Source organism: Trachymyrmex cornetzi, unplaced genomic scaffold (genome assembly GCF_001594075.2).
Source record: "Trachymyrmex cornetzi isolate Tcor2-1 unplaced genomic scaffold, Tcor1.1 scaffold1646, whole genome shotgun sequence".
In the NCBI taxonomy this organism is placed as follows: domain Eukaryota; kingdom Metazoa; phylum Arthropoda; class Insecta; order Hymenoptera; family Formicidae; genus Trachymyrmex; species Trachymyrmex cornetzi.
In genome coordinates, this window is record NW_017296252.1 from 1,774 (window position 1) to 8,764 (window position 6,991).

The window sequence follows — 6,991 nt, forward strand, 5'->3', positions numbered from 1 at the left end:
TTTTGCATTGAAAATGACCCGATCGGAGTCGAAACGTTTGTAATGTTATTATTTTAATTAAAATTGTTCTTTGTAATATTGGTTCTATGCCCTGTTAATATTTATATTGATCTTTAAGATATCTCTAAGATATATTTTGATACATTTGCTGTGTGGGTATCGTCCAATTCCTCGAAATAATTAATACGTTGTTTAAATCTTCTTTTTCTTCTATTAAATTATTCGATAATAGTATCCTCGTCATCGGAAGATAATAGTACGAGGTTATATGCCATGTTTGACACTAGTATTATTTTTTAACCGCAGTTCAACTACCTCTGTTGCCTGTTTCTACCAATGCAGTTTAACTTTAATCTCGGTTCAACTAATTCTTCATCTTTTTTAGTTTTAAAAATAAGAAAAAGATGAAGAGTAAGTTGAACCAATATTAAAGTTAATCCACATTGGTAGAAATGGGCATAAACGGCCAAAATTGGCCGTTCAATTTAAACTCAGTTTATATACATTTAAACTAAAGAAAAAAGTTGGTAGAAACCAATATTTTGCTAAATTTTGGTTAATCAAATGTCACTAGGAATTAACTCTTTAAACTGCGTTGGTAGAAATGGGCCTTAATCGGGTTCAATAATATCTGTAGTTACAACTAGTAATTACTACTGACAAAGTGTATAAATAAATGCTAGTTAAATTCTAATTTATACCAATTGATACTGACAGTTGTCATCAAATTGAATTTATATATAATACGATATTATACCGATTTTATGTTAGTATAATTGATTTATGTCATAACTACAGATGTTAGATTAAACCTAGATTTTTATTTTAAATTAAAATTATTTTACTCGGAGGCAAATCAGAATCATGTTTTAATTGTTTTTATTGAATTTCTACAATCCCAGTAAGAAATCATCAAATTGTCATCGATTTGACATCTATTCCATTGACATTTCTCGTAAGATGTGTTGTTTTGTCACAAAAAAATTTTAATTGAATCGATCTTCAATTCAAAAATCGATCCAATTAATGGAGATCGCACATCCCTAATTTAGACATTTGTTCAGAATGACGAGAACTACAACATATCCAAAAATAAGCCAAATCCGCCGAAAGACATTTTTCCATAAGAATGGTGCGGGGTCCTTTCAACCGGTTGAAATTTGTTTTACAGATAAGCTTACTGCTATTTCTATTTCCACCAGATTACCTGGATCTAAAGCAATATCCTGATTAGTTTATCGGCTTAAGTTTACGCTTGACGTTTAATGTTACGGAATTTTGTCTGCGGTAGCCGTTATACTATCGGCTAATTGAAGAAACGCTCTGTCTGTCGGCAAACGGTTCGACCTTTAGCGATATAGAAGCGACCGATTGACTTCGATTTGTCTCTGGGTTGCTCAAAAAGTTGTATTACTCTGATCAGGACACTTATTTCTCTGTCTTTATCTACCAGTGTCTCAATCGCGTTTAATCTAACTTGGTCAAAGCCTAGCAGTTAGTTTTTTGCTCGTGACGACAGGTTGGATCTCATTTCCTAGATTGTCTAGTTTGTTAGACTCGGCAATGAATACCAACTTTTCTCTTATTAAATGTGCTTGTCATAACTATCAGTCTGTTTGAATCGCTCGTAGTACAGCACCACTTCTGTCTCACTAGAACTAGTAGTTAGGGCGTTTGTTTTAATCAATTTTAAATGTGATTTTTGCGTAAATCAGAGGTGACTATCTCGATACGATCAATTTCGTCTTTTTACATGGGGTATAACTCTATAACACAATTGAAATATCTAAAATATAAGTAATTGTGTGTGCGTAATAAATCTAAAAAATAAAGCAATAAAGTCTATTTATCGGAAAATATAAAAAATGTAACGAATAGACTGTTTTATTCTTTACTTCATAATATTCATTAATATTTCAATATAATTGTCGTACGATCATGAAGTTTATTTTGACACGGCGTGCGAGTCGAGATGTTTACGCGCAGACACCGCGCACAGTCATTTATTGACCGAGGTTTATGTCGCAGGTACCCGTGCTGCTTCACATTACTTTTTAAAATATATTTGCCATAAATGCTAGATAATAAAGGGCGTACTTTAGGTTCCTAAAACGTATTTAAAATAATAAAGGAGTAATAGTCAGAAAGTTTTTTATAATGATAAATACTAAAGAACTGCAACTTTATTTCTTTATTTAAAACACATATTTTAAATAAAATTGTTTTAAATACCGATCCCTGACTAATACGACTAAATTGAATTAAATAAAGTTGGATTAAATAAAGTTGGATAGAGTTCCAAAAACTTTATTAAAAATTTTAATTAAAAAATAGATCAGAGAAAGTTATTAAAAATAATAAAAATAATAAATAACTATTTTATCTATTATATTAAAAATATATTTTTTAAATAATTCTATATTTATCTTTTATATTAAAAATATATTTTTTAAATAATTCTATTAAATGCGACCGAGTTCTGTATATCAGTATATTGATAACTCGACCTTATGTTGCGTAAAAAAAAGTATAATCTAATTAATATTTCTTCGCGGAATAAAACAATTTCTTATACCGATATTCTCAGAATTTAGCAGCCTAGTTTTAGCACAAGTTATATTTTAATGTCATATCATATATATCGTGGTACACGAGAAAGAAAATATTTAACATTTATTTTATAATTTTAAATATTTCGTACCAACTAATGTGCTAATAAAAAGCAAGAAGTAAAAAATGGTTTTTAGTGGTGTTACGTCAGGAAGGACTTTACGATTTCCTCGTTTCATGAACACTTAACAAGATGATCGTTAAGACAAGACGCGAGGAAAAAATACAGAGAGTTAACAGCCGGTCGGCGAGCGTGACAATATGTAGGAAATGTGTCGTTGAAAGCCTTCCCAACGATTTTGGAAAGATGACAAGAAACCAGGGAATGGAAAGTTATTTTTTAAAAGTAACAAGTTATAGTTACTCGTTACCGAGTAGAAAAAGTATAACAAGTTACCGTTAGGGGAAAGTGGGCGAATTGTGCGCAGCGGGTAATTGTGCGCATCCTGGTTTGGTACTTTGCCGATAGATGGAGACATCGCCGTGATGAAATTTTTACGCAGGAGGTCGTCCTCTTAAATTATAACCACAAAAGATATGACGTAAGTACATTGATAAACAGTGAAAGATAAAAAAGTGAAAAAATACATTTTCTTGTTATTTCAGCGTTCAGAAAATAAGGTGGTAAGTCTGTATTTTTAATTTGTTGGTTTAAAGTTGCATACGTTATTAAAGTACGTTATTATGATCGCGCCTTTCGACCCGTTATTTATTAAGTTTGGTTAACTAGTATTGAAGTAATCGTATTTCATATAGAGTCAGATCGTGGCGGATAACTGTGCGCAGGCGGTTTGAAATGCGCACAATTACCCATCTTCAATAGACTATATAGCTATTTTCCAGTATACACAAGTGAAACTGAATTTGAAGTGAGCTGAGTATTTTATACTCAGATTATGACGTCACTACTTGTTTACTTTTGTAAAAAGTTATCACATGTCAACATAGGTTCATAACCCCGCTTTGGATTGATTTTACGAGACTCAGAGAGGTTAGTTTTATATTTTTGCTAAATATATATAATATATGTAATATATATTTATATTACAATGTTATAAATATATTTTATGATTTTTTCTTTGTCAACATTACATAATTCATTCACTTCCTACAACTTTTGCTTTGCGCACAATTCCCTAACCCATGCGCACAATTACCCGACGCGTGACAAATTTTTTCTCTTTTCCGTTTTTTCTTTTTTGCCAAATACAACCTTATTAAATGAAAATCTGTTCAATATAAGAATACGTAATGGTAGGAGAATGTTTATAGTTTCTATTTTCCTATTTATATCGCTTTGAACTTAGAAAACCATCCCAGAAAAACAAATATCCCTTAGGTGCGCACAATTTGCTCACTTTCCCCTACTAGTTACCGATTTTTAAAAGTAACTCGTTATAGTTATTTGAGAAAGTAACTTTTCGTTATTTTTCCGTTATTTTTTTTAAATCAACGACCGTCAATTACAGCGGAAAGGGCCTTAGGGGCTTTTTTAGTCTCAAGCGCTATGCACTGTAAAAAATTTTTGTGTAAAATTACAACTATTATAGTGGATAATTTTGAGACCTATTGTAATAGTTGTAAACATCCACACGTTTGTAAATTTGCAGTATGCAAATAAAAATAATTTTTTGGTTTGTAACCTAAGCAGATTGTGGAAATACAATTACAATGTATATGTGTATAGTTACAAGAACGATAATATGATAATACATTTTGCACTATATATCATTATACATTTATACAGCAATACGCGCAAAATTTTTATTATATTACGTAATATTACTAAAATTTGGATAATTACAGAAAATATTCAAAATATCCTGCTATTTACATAATTTTCAATATAAAATAAGATATATTTACCCAATAAAAACAAATTTACATAATTTTTGTGGAATTACATAGTTTCTATAAATTTGCATGATTTTTTATATTTACAGTGTTGTATATTTAGGCATTTAAAATAATTGATAACAACAGTGGTGATTAACTGTATATATTTTAAGATACAATGTCTACTTAAGATTATGCGCATCACATGCTTGTAAGCTTCTATCTGATCAACCGCCAGTGCTTCACTCACGCCATCTAGGACTATCTTACAACACCTTCCTTTTTCAGTCACTTCTGTCCCACCTACTCTTATTTAAAGGACGTTACAAAATCTTTTAATCGACTATTTGGCCTAGTGCTCCTTTTCGGTCTTACATTGATGTCCTCATTTCTCAGACTACTATCACTCCTATCAGTTACAGTAAGGTCGCTTCCAATCTCATTCTCGCCTGCCTCCTCAACATCGTTTAATTGATTTGAAACTTCCCCTTTTTGCATTCCTTCATAATTCAGTGATTCATCCTCTATTATTTCATCATCAGACATATATGTGTGTGCAGGTTTTTCTTCCTGCCTAATACTAGATTGTCTAATCTGACTAGTGTTCCTCCTTAACACCTGACCATTGTTGTCTTTAAGTAAATATGACCTAGGTTCCTTACATTTTTCAATTATTTCAGCCGGTACCCATGTACTTCCTTTTTTAAACGTTACCTTTTGATTTACTTTGAACTGAGGATACTTTTTTACTTTCCTATCATAATCCGCCTTAAATCTATTTTGCTTATCAACTAACTTAGAATGTACTTGTTTTCTATTGACATTATTGTTATGTAACAATTTTTGCGCTGTTGGAATTAAAGTTCTTAATTTGCGATTCATTAATAATTGTGATGGTGAGTAACCTATGTTTGTTATCTCCGTGTTCCTATAATTTAATAGTGCTACATCTAAATCAAGCTGTTTTTTCAAGAAAGACTTCGCTATTTTCACGCCACTTTCTGCTTGTCCATTGCTTTTTGGATAATGTGGACTGAACGTTATGACCTGCATTCCAATGTCACCCGCAAATTTTTTAAACCTATAGGATCCAAAAGGCATGTTATCCGCTATTAGATATTCCGGAATTCCATGTGTCGCAAAACAATTTTTAAACGCCATCATTACTCCTTGTGCTGTTTTATCTTTTAATTTTATTATCTCTAACCATTTAGAGTAATAGTCAAAAATGATTAGATAATTATCTGCGCCATACTGTGCTATATCCGCCGCAACTTTCATAAAAGGTCTTTTCGGGATCTCATGTTTTAACATGGTTTCTTGCGATTTGGCTGGTAGAAATTTTTCTCACAACCTGCATTTTTTAACAAATTCAGTGACATCTTTAGTTAAATCTGGCCAATAAAATGTTTCTTGCATCCTTTTTAATGTCTTATTTATCCCGAAATGACCTTCATGTGCAAGTTTCATCATCTCAATTTTTAAACTATCCGGAACAATTAGCCTATTGTTATATAATAAAATATCCTCAATAATAGTAATCTCATCCTTTACATTTTTGAATGCCATTAATTTTTTGTTATTTTTACCATCATTTTTTGGCCACCCCAATAAACAGTAATTTTTTATTTTCTTAAGTATTTCATCTTTTTCCGTTTCAATCTGAAATTTAATTTTCTTTTCCTGCGTAATGTTAATAATAGCCTGAATAATGTACAACCTCTAACATACTCTGATCTTCCTCCACTGGGTCCTTACAATAATCTCTTGACAGCAAATCAGCAACATATAAATACTTTCCTGGACAAAACTTTGTTTCCAAATCAAATCTCAGTAATTTCAGTTTAAGTCGCTGTAACCTAGGGGAAACAATGTCAGATATTTTCTTTCTCATTATCGCCAGTAAAGGTTTGTGATCAGTCCATACTGTCGTTTTTTTTCCATAAATATAATTCTTAAATTTATGTACCGCAAACGCAATTGCCAACATTTCTTTTTCGATTTGAGCATACTGTTTTTCCGATTCAGTTAAACTTCTCGATGCAAAGAATATTGGCTTTCCACATTGCAATAGACATGCTCCCAGTCCTTTGCTGGATGCATCTGTTTGTATCGTAATTTCCTTATTAATGTTAAAGTTTGTTAATACCGGGGCTTTCATAAGTGTTTCTTTCAAATTAACAAATGCCCTCTCACTTACTGATGACCAGGAAAACTCTACATCTTTTTTCAGTAGACACCTTAACGGCTCTGACAGCTCCGACAAATTAGGTATAAAATTACGAAAATAATTAAACATTCCCAATATTCTTTGCATCTCCTTTTTATTTTGTGGACTTTTAAGATTTATCACAGCTTTTACTCTTTCACTGTCTGGCTCCATACCTGCACTCGAAAATTTGTGTCTTAAGGGTGCATCTCGTTTGTTGGGTCAAAAAAATCGAAATTTTTTGCGGATTTCGATAGCTATAACTGTCTAGAATGTTGTGCTAAAAGGGCAAATCGATATTCGTTACGATTCAAAAGTTATGATTGAGTCGACCCG